Source organism: Pan troglodytes, chromosome 6 (assembly GCF_028858775.2).
Source record: "Pan troglodytes isolate AG18354 chromosome 6, NHGRI_mPanTro3-v2.0_pri, whole genome shotgun sequence".
In the NCBI taxonomy this organism is placed as follows: Eukaryota; Metazoa; Chordata; class Mammalia; order Primates; family Hominidae; genus Pan; species Pan troglodytes.
This window is the reverse complement of record NC_072404.2, coordinates 13132807-13152576: the sequence shown is the minus strand read 5'-3', so window position 1 is coordinate 13152576 and position 19770 is coordinate 13132807. Positions and strand designations below refer to the sequence as shown.

The window sequence follows — 19770 nt, the reverse complement described above, 5'->3', positions numbered from 1 at the left end:
ATAACTATTGCAATAAAGATCATCATAAAATATAGAACTATAATACAATACCAGGAAAATTTTAGCTCATTTTCCTTTTAGCATTAAGCATATTTTTAACCTTTTCCAAACATATCAGTCATGTTCCTATTTTTGAAGAACTCAGAGGGGCAGATGTGTAATTACAGTGATATTCTGAGTAGTCCTTCATGCATAAATAACAGCTTCAACAACCAGAATCTTATAATCAAGGACAAGTCCTTAGCCACAACTCGTGGAAAAGTGGGATTGGGACCAAGTAAAACACCAAAGGATCAGATCTTCATTGAAAAAGTGAAAAAGCAACACCCACATGTATCTTTATTTCTATTGGTACATTCATTTATGAATTTTCCATTCACATATTGTCCTGAACACTCCCAACACAAAGTTGACATAGGTAGAGGAGAGAAAGTCACATGGGAGAGAGCCATCTTACAAATTAAGACATATCTAGTCATTGGGAAGGGAGTCCCTCCTCCACTCCATTCCCACCACCATCCCAAGCCTCACCACGGAGTAACCTGTTATCTCTACTTTCTCTTTAAAAAAACAACAACAGCAACAAAAAGGGTCTCACTATGTTGCCCAGGCTGGTCTTGAACTCCTGGCCTCAAATAATTCTGCTTCAGCCTCTCAAAGTGCTGGGATTACAGGCATGAGCTACCATGCCTGGCATCTGCCACTTTCTTTACTGTTAATAGGATCCATGAATACTATAGTGAAAAGCACAAGAAAGACACCAAACTGGTTAAAAATAACAGGCACAAAATTACCTAACTGAATAAAATTCAGTGCTCTATCATAATAGATTCTGTGTGTCTTAAAAATGAAATCACAGATTTCCAAATATTCAAAGGAACTTACAAATTCTATCAAACTTACAGATATGTTTATTGGACTATTTCCCCTTGTTAGACTGAGAGAAATAGGAATCATTTATCTAAATTCTTCACATCACATTGATTAATGAATGCTTTCATTTATCTAACCAGTATCTATCCAGTGAGGCTGTGAGCAAGTCACCATGTTAGGCTCAGGATGGGGGTTGGGGAGAGAATTGCTCAGAAACTTTATAATCTGATGGATGCTAGTGATTTCTTAGGATCTTGATTATGATGTTATCAAAATCTATCTACATTTTTAAAGAATTCCATATCATCTAAGGGACCTCAGGAACCAAAGGCATGCATACTATGGATCCTCCATATTTTCTAATTCTTTCATTCCTTTGAAAAAAGCTGTCTATAGACAAAGATCTTATTTATTACTGGTTAATTTCAAAAAGGTTTTGAGGTAGCAGAAAAAGGTCTCCAGCTATAAGTTGAAAAAAGGAGAACAGCACAAGCGCAGTAAAAAAAAAAAAATCCTACATAACCAGACAATGTACCAAGGCTACATCTGTCCCTGGAAAAAACTCAGTATTCCTATAGGAAATCACTCTGCCATTCGAAAGCTTTGCTAAATATAGTCAGGCAGCAGAGCCTAGGCATTAAATCAGTAGGGCTGGTTTGTTGATTATGAATGGACTAAATTCAGGAAGACATAGTGTCCTCTAGGAAGGCCCCATCTACCCTTTGCCTATGTATCACCCTACTTTTTATCTAGGCTTTATCTGTATTGGGGAAAATTGTTCCCAGTTACCACTTCCCTGGTACCTTAGTGGTGCTGAGAAAAGCTCCCTGCATGGAGGAGCAAGGCAACACCCTACCATGTGATGCAGCATCAGTGGAGTGGGGTAGGTGGGGAGAACCACTTTGAGGGCTGTTTTTGGGACTCATCATGGACAAAACAGATCCCTTGCAGGTCAAGGAAAATAAATGTGTTGGGGATGGGAAAAGATAGACACATGAAGAAATATTAGAAGGATTCTCTGCTTTTATTTGAATGCATGTTTTCTTATTGCTTCTACATCCAGAATGAGTTTTTGTAGGCTAGCTGGCTCTTCAGTTCTCCAATAATGAAAGTGAGATGGAATACTAGCCAGTTCAATTAATCATTGATTTTAATGAATGTTTATTGTGCACCTTTTATGTGCCAGGCTCTTCCAGGAGCTGGGAAACAGCAGTGAACAAGACAAGAAGCTCCTCTTCTGGGGTGGGGTGGGAGGATAAACATTCCAATAGGCAGCATCCTGATCATCTCGATATGCCCTTGACCGATATATTCAATATTTTATTTGTTGGTGTATTCTTGGCCTCCCATCCATATACTCTACTTATATAGGACATGACAATAGGCCACTTATTCTCAACTCCCTGGACACTTAGTCTCAGCCATGTTGTACTTGCTCTTCTTAGTCATCCTCATGGTCTTGCTTTCTGTCTCATTCACTCCTATGAATTGTCTGCAACAGAAGCACAATGAGTAGTTTTTAGGATTTAACCAAGATCTGAGGCCTGAGGTTCTACCCCTGGCCTTTTCATTTTCATAGACTTTCTGGCTCAACCATACCCCTTGCTTTGCCCAAGCCTTGCTATAAGCCCTCAGCTCTTACATGTGCCTCTCCCAGTGTTGACTTGTATATACACTGTCCTGCACCTGCTCTTACAACTGACCAATAGATGACTTGCAGCACATGTACCCGTGCTGAGAAATGTCAATATCTGTCTTCCTCTTTGCTTGCAAGCCTCAGTAGGAGTGATGCCCATCTACCATGCTCCAAAACATCTCAGCCCTATTGAAATTATTATCATGTGAACAACTACCCTCTTTAAAAACCAGAATAAGTTATTAGAGACTTGGATTTAAATACCTTAGGAATGGTGAAGGTAGAAGACAAAGCCCCTAACCCCTATACATGGGCATGTACTTGCTGGAACAAGCTTGAGATTGTACCTTGAGCTGCAACATTTGTGAAGCACTGCCCTGTCACACCTCTAATTTATTACCACCTGCAGATATTGTTTAGGCTTCATATATTACTCTAAGAATCACTACTACTTGCATATAAGGTCATTTTTACCCTAACGTAAAAGTAAATAGTTGACAATGATCGATGAGCAGTCCTGGGTAGTGTTCTCTAAGAGAAAAGACTAGAGTGGCAAAGATTTCCTGCCTAGCAACCCCTCCCTTTTATGAACAGGTACTGTGACTTGTCTTGGATTTCACTTCCTACTCCATTCCTTCTATTCCCCACTCAATAATTTAGGACATTTACCAGTCTGCAAGAGAGTTTGAGGGGGAAACACTGTCCTAAAGGGCTATAAATGAAATCAAAGGCATGGTCTCTGGGGAGTCTCTCGATGTCAAAGAGAGTCAGATCCTCCAGGTACTTTGATCTACTGGGAAGATCGGACAGATTCATGAAGTAGACAAAAAGTCATGTAAAGCCACGTAACAAACAAATGCAAATTGAAACTAAATGCCCAGTATGACTATAAATTCTAGAGAGACTTGAAATAGAGATGTAATACATAGATGACAGTAAAAGAAGTCTTGCTGGAAGCAGAATCCTCTCAAGATTGTGGGTATGGTGCCTCTTGGCAATCTGCACCAGCACAGCTGCCAGAAAACAGGAAATCTGGCCAGAGATGCTAAGAAAAAAAACCAATGTCTGTGACAAGCTGTCAGACAGTCATTAGCATTCCCCTGACCACAGAGGAGCTCAAATTTGAAGGTCTCGCCTGATCAAACACACTTTCTGAGTAATGAAGTATTGAGCCAACCCTTGGAATAAAAAGCCTGTAAGTCTCCTCGGAAATATACTGCCATTTGGAACACGTTCATCTCCTGCTTGTGGGCATATCCCCTCTGGGTCTGTTTGCTTTCTAAATTTCAACTATTGAAATAAATGATTTGCTATATCTAAGGTGGAACTAACATCTGATCCATGTTCGGTCTTCCAAACAGGGTAATAAAGGTGTTGGTAGTTCTGATGTAATAAATAGTACTTAAGTTGACCTAATACATTTCTGAATAAGAAACTATTGCAATTGTAAAACAGGTAGTTTAAATAGGATTGATCATTTTTTCCTTTTGATAAATTTACCTACTTGTGTATTATGCGTGTTTTAAATGCATTTGCTTTTTATTCAAAGAACAGAAATACCACTTTTTTCTACTTGTCCAAATTTTAGAAAGCTTATTCTTATTGCACATTATGAACAAATATATACTGAGATTTCCTAAAGGAAGTCACTGGGAACGGGTCTGAGCTCTCTACTTGCTGCACTATCAAAAATAAACACTAAGTTTACCTAAGGTAGGTTGCATCTATGAAACAGCGTGACTCCAGGATGAGAACACCTGGGCTGCTGCCCCATTTTTAGATTCTCAGGAGTCAGTAATTAATTCTCCATAACTCATCTTGGGTGTATATCCTTAGGATTTGCTCAGATAACAAAGAGTTTTTTAAGAAACATGCTGAGTGAACAGCATTGTTGGAGGTGTTAGTTCCTTATTCAGCTAATAACTTGGCTTCTAAGGGGTAATACCCAAACCCCAAAAGCTATAAGAAGAATTGAATTAGTGGCTATAAGACTATGATTGCTGGGGTGTGTATATCCTTGGACTCAAAGTCCTAGAGGATTATAATATAGCAATTCCTCCCCAAACAGATGTAGGTTCCTGAAAACACCCAGTGAAGTACTATTTGAGGCTGAAGAACTTAAAACCATACACAAAGAAATAGAAAACCCTTGGCAGACTCAGGTTATAAGTAAACTTTAAATCTCTTATATTTTAAGGTTTACTAAAATACAATAACAAAAACAGAACCCCAAATAGAAATTATGTTCATATTATTTTACATAAATAAGTGATTTATAGTTAATTTCCATTTTTCATTCTTTTGCTGGAAATTTAACTGGAAATCCCTCCATTTCAGTAAGAGGTATCTAGTTTCATTTAAAAAATGTCATGGCTCAAGGCTTTCATCAGAAATCATGTGTCATCCCCCTTTCAGCTCCTCCTGTCCTTAGTCATGCTGTTTTCTTCCTCGTGGCTGCAAGATACCTACTGCATCTGTCAGCATCAGGACCACTCACAAGGCAGGAATTAGGAGAAAGCAGAGGGAAATAGCAACATTCTTTTCTTTCTGAGGCTTTGTCCCCTGCTGTGGAAGGAAAGCCTCTAGAACCCCATTCACCTGCACCTCACTGGTGTCACATCTGCCCCTTAGCCAAAGGGGGGTCTAGGAAGTTAAATATTCTGAACTGATGACATTTCTGCCCTAAACAAATAAGTATTTTATTTCAGAAGAAGAGGAAAATTGAATCCCATAGATAACTAGCCATATTTACTGCAAATCTTTTTCTGAATTTTTTACTCTGAGGTTAACACCCATCACCTACTTCCCAGCATCCCAGCTCTTCAGTACTTCTCTTTACTCATATATCCTCGCATGCTTTGGTTCTTAGGCCTTAGGTTACTTTCCATTATCTTCTTTTATCTTTTCAGTATTCCATTACACATATCCCTATTCCTTTCCTTCCAACTTTCTCTGCCTCCTTTTGTCTATGACTAATTTGTTGTTTTTTTCTAAGTACCCCTGATAGGAGCTGCTGTTAATCCAAAATTCTTTTGTTAGCCAAAAACATACCCAGAAATAAATTCATGTATATCCATTAGTCAGATATTTTTATATCTATTAAGTTTTATATCCATAAAATTTGTGTGAGTTTGCTAGGAGTTCCTCCCAAGGGGGTGGCACTCAGATAGGTCTTTGGTTATGGATGGAGGGCCATGAGCTCAGGTGACCCAGGTGACTGGGCCGAAGAGGCAGAGTCCTTGTGGAGAACACAAAGGTGTAAGAGTAGGGTGTCTGAGACTGGCAGGAGCCAGGGCAGTATGGAGATTGGAAAAGGGTTGTATGAGGGACTTGATTTACAGCATTAGTAAACATGCTGCAGTACTTTGTTGATTTCTTGGTAAAATTGTGAAAAAAATTATATGCATCCAATACTGAATCTACTTTAAGCACTTGTTGGAAGTAAGAAGGGGTGGGTGGCTGAGATACCAAAGTGAACAGCCAGACTGACCTAGACACAATGAGAAATGGAAGCATCAAGTCAGCAGAGGAGAGCCTCCCAGACACCCTGCACAGCATGGGCAGTGTGGGAGAACTCCAGATGTCTTTTTTCCCAAGAAGCAAGCTCACACACCCCCGTGGACCCCTTGGGACCTGGGGATGAAACTGTGAGACAGACTTTCTTCTTGGGAGAAGCAGACATCTGGTAGTAAAAACTACCTTTGAATCTAGACAATCTAATTGCTCAACTCTAACCAATGCACAGTTTAACAAAATGCTTTATACGTAAGGATTTTCCACACTACCTACTTCCTTTTATGAAAATGAATCTGGTGCCCATTGGAATGTGAGAAGATGTAATAACTGGACAAAAACAAGGACAGTAAGGAGGGAGGAAGGCTGAGATGTCGGGTGCAGGCTCCAACGTTTTTGAGCAAGACTGACTGCCAATGAAGAAGGAAAAGGAGCTGCCATTGACAAATGGATGTACAGGACTGCCAGCTGGAAGAACACTGGAGGGAAGGCATGACACTGAGCTAATGTATTGAATGTTGACATGCTGAGCCTTCAAGGTCAAATAGCTCATGAGAAAATGCCTGCTTGAAATGATTCTATGTTCAAAATGTGCTCTTACAATTTAGACATATTTACTACATTTGTTTTATATCAACAGCAGTGATTATACAGTGCCCTAGCTTTTCCAGTTGCTTCTTAACACATATAGTCTATCAAAATCTACAAGACATGGTTTAAAATGAGAGGTAAATGAATGCTTGCATTAGGTTTTGGTTACATTTAGATCAGGGCAGTGGGCTTTGTGTGTTGAGTTGCTGCTATAGGAACGGAACTTAAGTACCAGATCTTTGGAAAGTTGTGCTGAGTTTGAATTTTGAACTGTGGTCCTAATTGAATGGCAACTTGCATCATTTTTTTCTCAAACTATGTCCATGTAAGCATCATGGACATAATGATGAGAGAAGATACTTTTTAACTAATTATAATTGTAGAGTGAAAACACAACTAGAGTTTATTACAACCCTGAATTAATAACACATTAAAGTTATTGCCATATAAAAATAATATATACTGCTTTAGCTTTTGTTCCAAGATATTCAAGAAATAAGGACATTTCCCTTGGAAATAACTATATTCATGTCAACATCAATTTCTAGTTCTTATTTTGATGTGTAAAAGTGAGAAAAATCTAAAATCACATAATCTTCACTGCTCTCTTTGCCATTTGTAGAAAATGCTAGTCAAGTTCTCAGAAATTCCCAAGCCTTTCTTGTTAAAATATATTCATTGAGTTGTAATTAAGTAAAAATAATTTATATAGAAGACAATCATCGACAGAAATGAAATTTTTAAAAAAGCTCCAGTATCCTTGGTTCTTGTTTTTGTTTTTTTCTACATGAAATGTCTAGTAGAAAAAAATCCATAAAAATGAGTCACTCAATTGTTGCAAAGTATGTTGTCATATCAGTGGCAATGGTCATTTTTTCATTTTGTTAAAACAGTTTCTCTAAGAAAAGGAAAGTTATTTCAATATGCTTTATCCCCCACTAAAATTTTCTTATAAAAGCAAGTAATTTCTCTCTGGTCACACCATGTTCTTATTAGATTAACATTTAGATGAATTAATTGTGTTCATTTTCATGTTTGAATATAGCTACTGCATATGCTAGGTAAAAGATAGACTTTCTATTTTTTAAAATTGTCAACTATGGCATTATTTGGTTGTAAATAGGCAGACTTTTATGGCTTTCAAAAACAAATATAATAGTTACAAATTTAACTTATACTACAATTGAGATATGATTTTTATCTATAAATGTTGCGAACTTCTCTCTGATCTCCAGTAGTGGGGGGAAAAATCTCTAACATTTAGCACTGTCTGGGTGAAATCTTAGTTCCAATTAGTAAGCAATCCCTTCAGATAATAATCAGCTCTTGGAAAAAAGACAGAAAAAGAGCCTTCCACATTTTTGATCTTGAGTATCCCCACTGATTCTTCCCTAAGATGGCTTCTGTGGATCTGGGGGGACAGGTGTGGTTTTTTTATGCATCTTCCGGGTGGTGGACCTAATCCACCTGGTTGGTACTCACCCAGCTGGCACCTGTGGCTGAATTCTGTGGCTGCTGCACAATGTAGAGTGTCCATGAAGTCCCTGCCTGCAGGCTGTGGATTGTCTTCATGCTCCCCTCTATTCTCCATACAAGACTTAGCATTCTTCACATTCTTCCGGACCTCTTCTTCAATGCTGATGGTTGGGAATCATTAACACAGTCCCTGAGAATAAATAGTTGTTTCTTTGCTCTTCATGTGGTTACAGCATGGGCTCATCTGGGATAGGGTAGGGGTGGGAGGACTTTGTGGCCACTCCGTCATCATCATCTCATCTCTTCTTGACTGATTCAGTCCTGTCCTGGTTCCTCGGGGGCTACAGACACTTCTAATCCTGGGCCTGGTGACCCACTCTGTAATGCTCTCTACAGGGCACCCCACTGCCACTGTAACAACCCCCACTGGGCTGCTCCGCACCAGAGACTCAGCAGCTGCAGGATCCTATATAAATACCACAGAGCCATGTGGGGCCACCACAATCTTCTCCTGACCTACTGTACTGCCAAGTGACACAGCTTCTCTTTGGGTGGTGCAGAACAGCCTATGAGCCTGTCCCCGACCAGTCCCAAGGGAACTAGGACAAAAGCAGCCCTACCCATGCCTAATTCTGCATATTCTTCAGTCCTCTAAGCTGGGGGACAGGGGTGGGGTAAGGTGGGTGGTGCTTGGAACACACATCATCTCTGTACTTGGCTTTCCTAGTTCTTTTCCATTCTGCTTCCTTCTTCCCACCATCCTTTGGGGAAAAAACGGGTGGGTTGTCTATTTTGTGATGTTGTATCTTCTGCCATGTAGCAGCAGGTCTTGAAGCTTTGCTGTCATAGGGAGTAAAGGTTTCTTCTCTAGCCCACAGGAAAATTCTGTAAGCTGGATCCTCCAGGCTGGGACTATGGTATGTTAAAGAGGAGGCAGAGTATTTGGGAAATCTCTCAAGGAAATAACCTGACTTGAAAGTCTTTTTTTTTTCCTGCATAATCTTATTTTTTTAGTGCCAGAATTGGAAAAATATAATATTTTTGCATTCTTTCTTTCTTCAATTACATGGGCACCCAAGACAACTAAGGGAAGGCTACCCTCTCAGAAGGATGAAAGAGAGAAGTGCTTCAGTTAATTTTCATAAATTTATCTAGTTGCAAAATAAACATGTTGCTGTGGGAAGCCACCTCATTTCTATATGGAAATGGATGTGTCAGCTTACCAATTCCTTTAAAAAAGATCATGGAAGAGGCAAAGTTTTGGATCTTTTTCTTGGTGGAGTTTTTTGTTACCATATAAAGAAGACAGAACATTATTTGTTTTTGCAGGCAAACTTCTTGCAGCAAGTGCACAATAGTGCATTATACAAATAGCTACTCATTTTTATTTATTTTGTATTCTAGGCAGCAAAGCTTGATGTTTTACCAAGCATAGCAGGAGGTACCATCAGTAAGAATTGATCCACACACATGAAGTGTTAGCTAATGGTTCAAAAAGAAATCTTGGATGAGATTGAACACATTGATTCCTTTCATAGTTAACTGAAGCAGTTCACAGGAGAAGAATTCATCTACACTCTCTTCCTTAGATACTCCAAAAATAACAACAGCTGACTACAGCCATTATTATCACTTGGCTCATCAAGCTGAATACCTAAAGGGGAATAGGTTTTGCATTCTCTATAACTTGCTTCTAGATATCCTGGTTTTTCACTTAAATTTTAAAACAGATCTCATAATTAAATAACATGCTGAAGTTTGTTTGATACATCTCCTTTCAATGCAGTTAAAGAAAAAATTTCAGTGCCGCCAAATTCACCCATCACAGGGGCTACTTTTCCTAGGCATAGGAATTTTCCACTTGATCAGATGTTGGTATCCAGGGTCTTTCAAGTCACACAAAGTCACATGTCCTCAATGCTCGGCTGTGATCAAATCCCTCCCTTGTATGTTCATGATAACAAGTATATCTTCTCACATTAAAAAATATTTAATGGGCCGGGTGAGGTGGCTCATGCCTGTAATCCCAGCACTTTGGGAGGCCAAGGCAGGTGGATCACGAGGCCAGGAGTTCGAGACCAGCCTGACCAACATGGTGAAACTGCATCTGTACTAAAAATAGAAAAATTAGCCAGGTATGGTGGTATGTGACTGTAATCCCAGCTACTCAGGAGGCTGAGGCAGTAGAATCGCTTGCACCCGAGAGGCAGAGGTTGCAGTGAGCAAAGATCGCGCCACTGTACCCCAGCCTGGGTGACAGAGCGAGACTCCGTCAAAAAAAAAAAAAAAAAAAAAAAAAAAAATTAATATCAGAATTTCAGTGTTTGAAGTAACAAGGTACACAGTTCATTCACACGGCAGTCAGCGCGTTCCATCCCTACTTGCCAATGTAAGAGTGAAGCTGGAAACACCACAGGAGTTATTGGGGAATAAGAGGCTGTCAGTCCCCACAGCGTAAGGAGCCTTCTGGGATCTTGCAGTTGCCATTGGCTGAACACCCCCTCATATGTTCGAAGCCTTGTGCTGCAGGCTATGGACAGCCCTGCGTGAAGCACACAGCTGGGTTTCCCCATCAAGGAGCAAAGAAGCCCCCAGTTCTCTGAGACTCACCATCTATATAGTGTGAGGAATAAACAAAACTTGTGGTTGGGAAATAGAATAATGTCATATTTTCCCATAAATTCTTCCAAAAGTGAATTGTCAATTGCAACTCAGCAGGGAAAATGTCAGTATTAGTGTTGGGCAAGGGACTAATCCAGATTCAATAAAAAGTCTTCATTATAAGACATTTCCTCTCAGGTGAATAACTAGTCCTTTTCATGTTGGAACAGTTATAGAAACTGAATTTTTTTAGTTTATAAAAATTTTGCCTTAAGGTAAGCGACACCTGTTTAGTGAATCTGGAAAAAATAGTCTTTTATTTATTTATATATTTAATGAAATGCCAATTCTTTTTGCAAAGCAAACTGGGGTATGAAGATAAAAGGGTAAAAAAAAAAAGTTCTTTGATGCATTGTCATAGTGAATGCATATTGAATCTCTCTATATTAGTGACTGTGCAGTATATAATATGCAATATCAGTTACACATCTCCATCTGAAGGAAATTAAATCCTAATTATACAAGAGGAACCCACAAAGTTCACTTTTTCCTTTTAAATGGCAGAATGTTGTTCACTGAGAGGAAATAGTTACTTCTCTGTTCCATGTAATTTTCATAGAACAGATGTGTCTGAGGCTGGTTTTTAAAGAGTGTAGCAGGCATTGTTGGGTATAAACCTGGGGAAAAGTGCACAGGAATAAATTTGGAGAGAGCTGCTTAGCCCTGTGACCTTTACAAAACTATGTCACTGTTCTGTGTTTTGTCTGAGAAAATGAGCTAGCGATAATATCCCAGGTGCCTCACAAGACACACATTCCTAAAGGTAAGGGGTCTTCTGGGTCTTCTGGGATCTTGTAGTTGACATTGGTTGAATACTACCTATGTTCAAAGCATTGTGCTGCAGGCTATGGGTAAGCCAATGAACAAAAGGGACCCAGCTACTGTCCTTAGGGAGCCCACACACAACTTTCTATGCATGGAATCACTTCCAAAATGAGAACTATCAGAGATGACTCAGGGTTATGGTAAAGGTAAAAGACACACTAAATGGAAAATCTGGAAGCTTCTTTAGACAGATCGTGTCTCTCTATATATCTAGATTATTAAAGTGTGCTCTGATACAGAGTTAACATATTTCTGAAAAGTTGTGTAAACTGATTGTGGTGAGCATTTTCAGAAACCCCCAAGCTCCCATCCCATCCTTTGTCCTTTGGAATTAATGTGAAAAATGAGCACTATCTTGTCTTTCCTTTCTCTTCTCCCATTTCTCCCCATATACCTATTATTTCTGATTTATTTGTATAATAAATATGGGCTTTAAAGATTGGGTTTTTTTTTTCTTAACAAAAAGCTTGTAGACATGTTTTCTTCAAGTTATTTTCTTAGTTATTATTTTCTGCTATGTCTAATACCAATATTGCTGCAGGGAGTGTGTAAAAAGGGAGGAATGCAGATGTTTTTCTATTTGTTTTTACTATCATAGAGTGGAAAAAACATGGACCAGTTAGAAGCAGCTTCATCACTATCTGTGTAGGTGACCCTAGAATGTGGGTGACTTAGACTTCAGTGCACAAAGAATTGGATGGTTGTTAATGCAAATAACCCAGTCCTCAACACCAGAAATTCTTTCTTGCGTTTAAAAGTAGTCCTGTACACAGTTAGAAATGCTTTCAGCTACAAGTAGTAAAACAGTAAATAATAATATCTCACATAATAAATCTCTTAATAATGGTTCTAGGGTTGATGCACCTCAACAATGTCATCAGTGTCCCTGGTTCTTTCTTTTTGTCCTACCTTCTCAACATGTTAGCATTTCATCCAGTCATCTCAACTTATGGCCACAGATAACTGCTGCTCCCGGTGACACAGTCTCTCACATGCTCAAGGAATGGCACCAGACAGCTCTCCTGTGTACTTTTATCTTTTTTCAGAAGCAAAAGCTTTCCCAAGAACTCCCCACTCCTGGTGGAGTCTCCTTATATGTTTTTGGCTGATTCTAGCTGCAGAGAGATGGGAAATGTATTAGGGTTCTCCAGAGAAACCAGTAGGATGGAGATATATATAAAGAAAATAAGATTTAATATGATAAATTGGTCATGCAGTTATGAAAGCTAAGAAGTAAGTCCCACAATCTGCCATCTGCAAGCTGGAGACCCAAGAAAGCAGGTGGTGGTGTTATAAGAAAGGGGTCCTGATCCAGACCCCAAGAGAGTGTTCTTGGATCTCCCACAAGAAAGAATTTGGGGCAAGTCCATAGAGTAAAGTGAAAGCAAGTAAGTTATTAAGAAAGTAAAGAAATAAAGAATGGCTACTCCATAAGCAGAGCAGCAGCATGGGCTGCTCAGCTGCTTATACTTATTGTGGCTTCTTGATTATATGCTAAACAAGGGATGGATTATTCATGAGTTTTCTGGGAAAGGGGTGGGCAATTCCCAGAACTGAGGGTTTCTCCCCTTTTTAGACCATATAGGGTGAATTCCTGACATTGCCATGGCATCTATAAACTGTCACGTCCCTGGTAGGAGTGTCTTTAGCATGCTAATGCATTATAATTGGCATATAATGAGCAGTGAGGACGACCAGAGGTCACTCTTGTCGTCATCTTGGTTCTGGTCGGTTTTGCCCAGTTTCTTTACTGCGACCTATTTTATCAGCAAGATCTTTATGACCTGTATCTTGTGCTGACCTCTCATCTTATCCTGTGACTTAGAACACCTAACCTCCTGGGAATGCGGCCCAGCAGGTCTCAGCCTTATTTTACCTAGCCCCTATGCAAGATGGAGTCACTCTGGTTCAAATGCCTCTGACAGTGTAATTCAGTCCAAGTCCAAAGGCCTGAGAACCAGAGGAGTTGATGGTGTAAATCCCAGTCTAAGGACTAGAGATGATGAGATGACCCAGGTCAAGAGGTGAGGCAGGAAAAAGAGGGCAAATTCCTCCTTCCTCCGCCTTTTGTTCTATTGAGACCCTCAATAGATTAGATGATGCCTACCCATGTCGGGGAGGGCAACCTACTAAGTCTGTTGATTCAAATGCTAATGTTATTTGGGAACACTCTCACAGAGACGCTTGGAAATAATGTTTAATCTGGGAACCCCATGGCCAGTCAAGTTGCTCCACGAAATTAACCTTCACAGGATGGTATTGGGAAAGAGAAATGTGATAACATGACTAGAGCTGAAAACTGAGAACCATGGTTTAACCCCTCTGGCCAGCCACGTAGCCATCTGAGCACACCTGAGGTCCTGTTGTAAGTGAAGTAGCAGAGGATGGCTGTTAGGGACACAACATCAGCAGTTACCACCACCCTGAGGGCAACTGATGCTGGTGTCCATTAACCACACTTTAAACCACTGGTTGCCAAACATCTGGGTTAAATCAGAATCATCCAAGAGCTTTAATAAGTGCAAGAGGTCTGGGCCTCCCTGATTCAGTGGGTCAGGGTTGAGGCCTCAGCATCCTGACTTTCTAAAAGCTCATTAGCTTAAAAACAAAACAAAGCAAAACAAACAAAACTCAGGTGATGCGGTGATTCCGGTGCACAGCTGGGATTGAGAACTTACTGGTCCAATCATTTAATTTCTCCGAACAGCAGTTAGAAGCCCATGGAGATAACACTGGGATAATAATAGTGTTTGTCACAGAGGGTAGGTGTGTGAGGTATAAATGGTTTGGTATACATAAAGTTGAAGCTCAAGCTGGCACATAATAGTTTTGGATCTCAGTCCGCCTTCCCTTTATGCCAGATGCCAGATGGTTTTAGAGGCAGATTCCAGTTTCTTCCAAAGAAAGTGTTTTTTCAAAAATAGTGACAAGTAGACTTGTTTGTCTTGGCTACTGTACTAGTTCCCTATTGCTGCAGCAACAAATTACCACAAACTTAGCAGCTTAAAATGACACCAGTTTATCATCTCATGCTTTTGTAGGTTACAACTCCAGGCAGGCTAGGTTGGGTTCTATTCTCAAGAGTCTCACAGGCCAAAATCAAAGTGTTGTCAGCGCTTTTCCCTGGAGGCTTGGGTAAGAATCCACTTCCAAGCTCATTGAGAATATTGGCAGAATTCCACCCTTGTGGTTTTAAGACTGAAGTCCCTGTTTTCTTGCTGGATGTCAGCTGGGGTCCTCTCTGCTCCTAGAGGCCATCCACATTCCTTCTCATATGGTCCCCTCGATGTTCAAAGCAGCAGCTCTTTAACTTCCTCTTCTGCCCCTCTTTGGAAAAGCTAATTTTACAGGCTTATGCGATTATACTAGGCCCATGCAGGCAATCTCCTTATTTTAAGGTTAATTGTACCTTATAACATAATCATAGAAGTGATATCTCAATCTTCACAGGTTCTGAGGATTAGGATGGGACATCCCTCAGGGCATTTTCAGAAATTCTGCCTACCATAGCTGTCTGTCCACTTTCCTGTTCAGCACCCCTTTCCCCCAGTGGCTCTCATCCAGCCTTCAATCTTATCAGCTGGTAGTTAGCAATCTCCAGGTGAAGTGTTAGCATCTATCATGTCTTTCACTGCAGCTCTATGTAGGTATAATCATTTCCTATGTTGGGCAAAAACCAAGGCAGGAATGACGGCAGTTTCACTTGCTGCATATGTGGGTCCCATGGACATAGAGGAATAGTAGGCTGGCCTGACCTCGAGAGGTTCGGGGCCTCAGGTATTCAAGCCTAGGATTTCAGTTAAACACAAAATGACCAACAGCAATAGGAGACAGGTGAAGGACACTGACAGGTAAGCACTTGTGGAGTTCAGAAGCTGTCATGAATAAAGATGATTTCAGAGCAGATGGGCCTGGGAAATCTTTCCACGGCCACTCCAGTCATACTGCACTGGCAGCCACCCACTTCCCTCCTTCCTAAGCTCAATTCTACTTTTCACAGAAGCCCAAATTGGTTCTGGCAGATCTGAAATTACTGTTTTGGAGCAAGGCATACCTTGTAGTTGTCCAGATAATTTTTTGGGAGTTCTCAGGCCAATACTATTTTAGTCTGCTTTTCAATCTTCAAATTGGAATATTTTTTAAATATTGAAAATCAGGCCAGGCACACTGGCTTATGCCTGTAAGCCCAGCATTTTGGAAGGCTGAGGCAGGAGGATTGTTTGAGCTCAGGAGTTTGAGACTAGTCTGGGCAACATAGGAGACCTCGTCTCTACAAAAAATTTTAAAAAATGCTGGGCATGGTGGCACATGCTTGTGGTCCCAGCTGCTCAGAAGGCTGAGGTGGGAGAATCTCTTGAGCCCAGGAGTTTGAGACTGCAGTGAGCCACGACTATACCACTGCACTGCAGCCTGGGTGACACAGTGAGACCCTGTCTCAAAATAGAAACAAACAAACAAACAAATGACCAAAAATCAAAGCACAAAGAAATCTGCTGGAAATGGGAGGGTCTGGGATAATCTTGAAAAACCTAAATGAAAAAAATTACAGGTTTGAAGACAGAAACTGTAGATGAGCTTCATGACCACTTTTCTTTAATGTCATTCTATACGGAACACTGTGGTATGTGGGCCAGTCCCCACTTCAAGTTTGAGGCACCCATTCTTCAGCTGCTGGGAGTGCTGGCAGCTGATGACCCTCAGCTGAGTTCTTCTCAGGGAATTAAGAGGAGCTGAAGAGAGCTGTCTTGTCCAAGGTCATGGCTCCTCCCTGGGCGGTCCTTATCCAATGACTCGTAAATATTAGGGTAGCAAGGACAGACTCCAGTAGAACAAGACCAAAGGGCTATCCTGGCTGCACAGTTTCACTGAGGAATTGGCTTAGGCCTTTGCTAGGACTGCTTTATGGTCCAACTTCTCCCTCCACCCAATTCTGCTCCCTCCATTTCCCCATAGGCGTCAATCTCAAAGGCACTATGGGGTATCCAATCTTTTGGCTTCCCTGGGCCACACTGGAAGAAGAACTGTCTTGGGCCACACACAAAATACACTAACACTAACGATAGATGATGAGCTTTAAAAAAAATTTTTTTTAAAGAAAGTTTACAAATTTGTGTTGGGCCACATTCAAAGCCGTCCTGGGCCACATGCAGCCCCCAGGCTGTGGGTTGGACACACTTGGGTCCTACGACCTTCCTTTATGCTCATCTGTGGCTAGCAATAGAGTTGAGCAAGTCTCATCAACCTTGCTAGAGGCCTTCAACACATGTGCCTGTGTGTATGTGTCCATGTGCACATGTGTCTGTTTTCATGTTAAATTGACAATAAATGGGCAAACGATCTAACAGTTTAAAATATGATTGGAAAGGAAATTTTTTAGATTTTAGAATCCCATCACAAGCTTCAATTTTTCTTTTTAAAGTGTCAATTTCATCCCCGCAAAAAACAGTCACAAAAGTGAACAATTGAAAGATGAAAATTTCAGAGAGGCTTAAGTGTGTGAAATTCCTTTCGTTCAATGATGCACTAGAGATATCTGCATTTGAGCACAGTCATGATGAGGGGTAGATTGTCAGCCATAGTTAGCTATCCAGGATATGGCATTTACAAAATAATGGCATTATGTCAAAGTTCAAATGAATACCATGTTCAAATGAATACCATTTAAGAATGCCCCACTATCTTTGAAAAAATGGCTCAAGGAAATTATTTCCCACAAATCCATCTTAGTTCTCCTGAGGAGCGGTTGGTTGAGGTAGTGGGGAATGTGGCCTGAAGAGGTAGCTCTGATGAAGTGCTACTCCTCAGGTTGTAACTGGGCCCCTCTGTAGAGCAGCATGTGCCCTGACTCGCTGACCTCCAGTGGGGATACTTTAAAGTGTTAATTTCACTGAAACTGACATGCTGATGCTAAGCTAGTATTAGAAAACTTCCCAAGAGAAAAATAGATAGTATGTAAGAATAGGACAAGGTGGAATTAGTCTGGATATTAAGACATGTGAGATTCACATATGTAAGTATCCACTTGTTTCATGTCCCAAGATACCCAATTCTATAAATATTTTCTAGGTCTTCTGCTATCTTTGGTTTTCATGGAAATTGGGATAGTTTGAAAAGAGCACTCCTTAATTCAACCTTAAACAGTTTAGGGCATCAGGTGCTCTTGAATGTGGTGGGAAACTAATAAAGCCAGTTGTGTATGAGAGGTTGAGTGGAAGGGTCTGGTTTCCTGTGATATTACATCTTGGGTAAAATGTATCTTGGGGACCAGGCCACCTTTGTAAAATCAACAGATTGGCCATAAGATTAAAAATTATGACTCAGGAGTCATGCACCCAGAGGTTACAAGATTACTAACCTCCCCAATTGCTCCTATAGATAACATTACTACTATAAAACCTAAGATTGGTGCTTGAGATATCTTTTAGACCCTGCATTCTGATGGATCAGCTGGCACCACCCAGAATGGTAAACCAACTCATCTGGTCTTGTGGCCCCTACCCAGGAACTAACTCATGCCTGCCAAACTGTCTTTAAAAAATCCTAGCCTCCAAATTTTTGGGGAGGCTGATTTAAATAATAGTGAAATTCTGGTCTCCTATTTAGCTGGCTCTATGCATATTAAAATCTTTCTCTATTGCACTTCCCTGTCTTTACAAATTGGCTGTATCTGGGCAGCAGGCAAGATGAACTGGTTACAATCTCATTTGATTCTTTAAGGATAATACTTTGCTAAACTCTGAGACTTCTTTACCTCACTACAATGTTGGTCAACAGAAGGTCAGTGGGGTTCTTAGATTTTCATTTATATATACACCATTGCCACCATGTGGGGCAGCATAGATTTTATGGCTTCCATAAGGTGTAACAGATTCATTCATCCTATTCAAAAGGCTACTGACATTCTTGCCAAAGACAGAATTCAACCAAAAATAACTAGAAAATGTAACTGAATACCAAAAAAAAAAAAAAACAGGCAGTAGACCTAGACCAATAGGGGATCTTGATAATATGACTATCCAACATGGATTCTATAATGATTATGCTTAAAATGTTTAAGGAAATAAAAATTAAGATTGAGAACATTGGCAGAGACCTGGAAATATAAAAAATAACCAACTGGAAATTCTAGAATTGAAAAACTTGATAAATGAAATCAAGAACTCAACAGATGGGCTTAACAGAGAACAAATACTACCAATAAAACTTCTTTATTTTTTTTGAGACAAGAGTCTCGCTCTGTTGCCCAGGCTGGGGTGCAGTGGCACGATCTTGGCTCACTGCGATCTCCACCTCCCAGGCTCAACTGATTCTCATGCCTCAGCCACTCAAGTAGCTGGGATTATAGCTGTGTGCCAACACGCCTGGCTAATTTTTGTATTTTTAGTAGAAATGAGGCTTCATCATATTGCCCAGGCTGGTCTCAAACCCCTGGGCTCAAGGGATCCACCCGCCTCGGCTTCCCAAAGTGCTGGGATTACAGGCGTGAGCCACTGCACTTGGCTGCCACAAAACTTTTCATTACAGAAGTTACTGAGTGACCTCCCCCAACCTCTACAAATTCCCACAAGAAGCTTAGCCTCCAAAAGGCGAGCTCGTTTGCCCTGGACAGTTCATGGCTTTATCTTTGGTGAATGGGCATTTGTTGTCTTTGAGTTATGTTCTTTACTTCCAAGTCCTTATCCTTAACTGGTCATTTTGGATCGACATGTCTGAAAAGTATTATCAGCTCTCTGTAATAGTTAAGTTGGAGAAGCCATCTCTATACACTGAGTTCCTGCGGGCAGGATTGTATCTTTTCCTCTGTGCAATCCCAGGACCAGCAAAATACCTGGGGGCAAATCAGTCATTCCTATGAATGTAATAGGACTTGAAGAGTAGAAGGAAAGTGAGGGAAGGATTAATGACAGACTTCAAAAAAACCAAACCCTACGTCAGGGCCCAGACCAAGCAACACTTCGAAGTTGCTTCTCCTCTCAAAGCAGTTTCTTCTGTCTGTGCTTCCCCTAGTTCCTCACCACACCCTCAGTCTGGCTAGTCCTCCCTTCATAATGACAGGTCAGAGATCCTTACTGAAAGATACGGTGTTTATTCTCTGTGAGAGTAATATGTAATAGTAAGCGGGAGATTTCACTCAACACCTGATTGGTGATGATGGAGAAGGGGGCCGGTCTTTTTCCACTTCTCTAATGGTAATA

At 40.6% G+C, this 19770-nt stretch overlaps 1 protein-coding gene across 2 annotated transcripts in view; it reads right to left on the bottom strand.

The window, feature by feature from the left end:
* Positions 1 to 314: 314 nt before the first annotated feature.
* Positions 315 to 19770, bottom strand: part of C1GALT1 (core 1 synthase, glycoprotein-N-acetylgalactosamine 3-beta-galactosyltransferase 1) — a 97140-nt gene continuing 77684 nt past the window's right edge. The window contains exon 5 of one of the 2 annotated variants that reach the window (XM_009452634.5): positions 315 to 2365. The gene's annotated coding sequence lies outside the window, so the exon portion shown is untranslated. Of the gene's footprint in view, positions 2366 to 12617; positions 12691 to 19770 lie in introns of those variants that run through there. The other variant, XM_054687373.2, reaches the window with a different exon arrangement.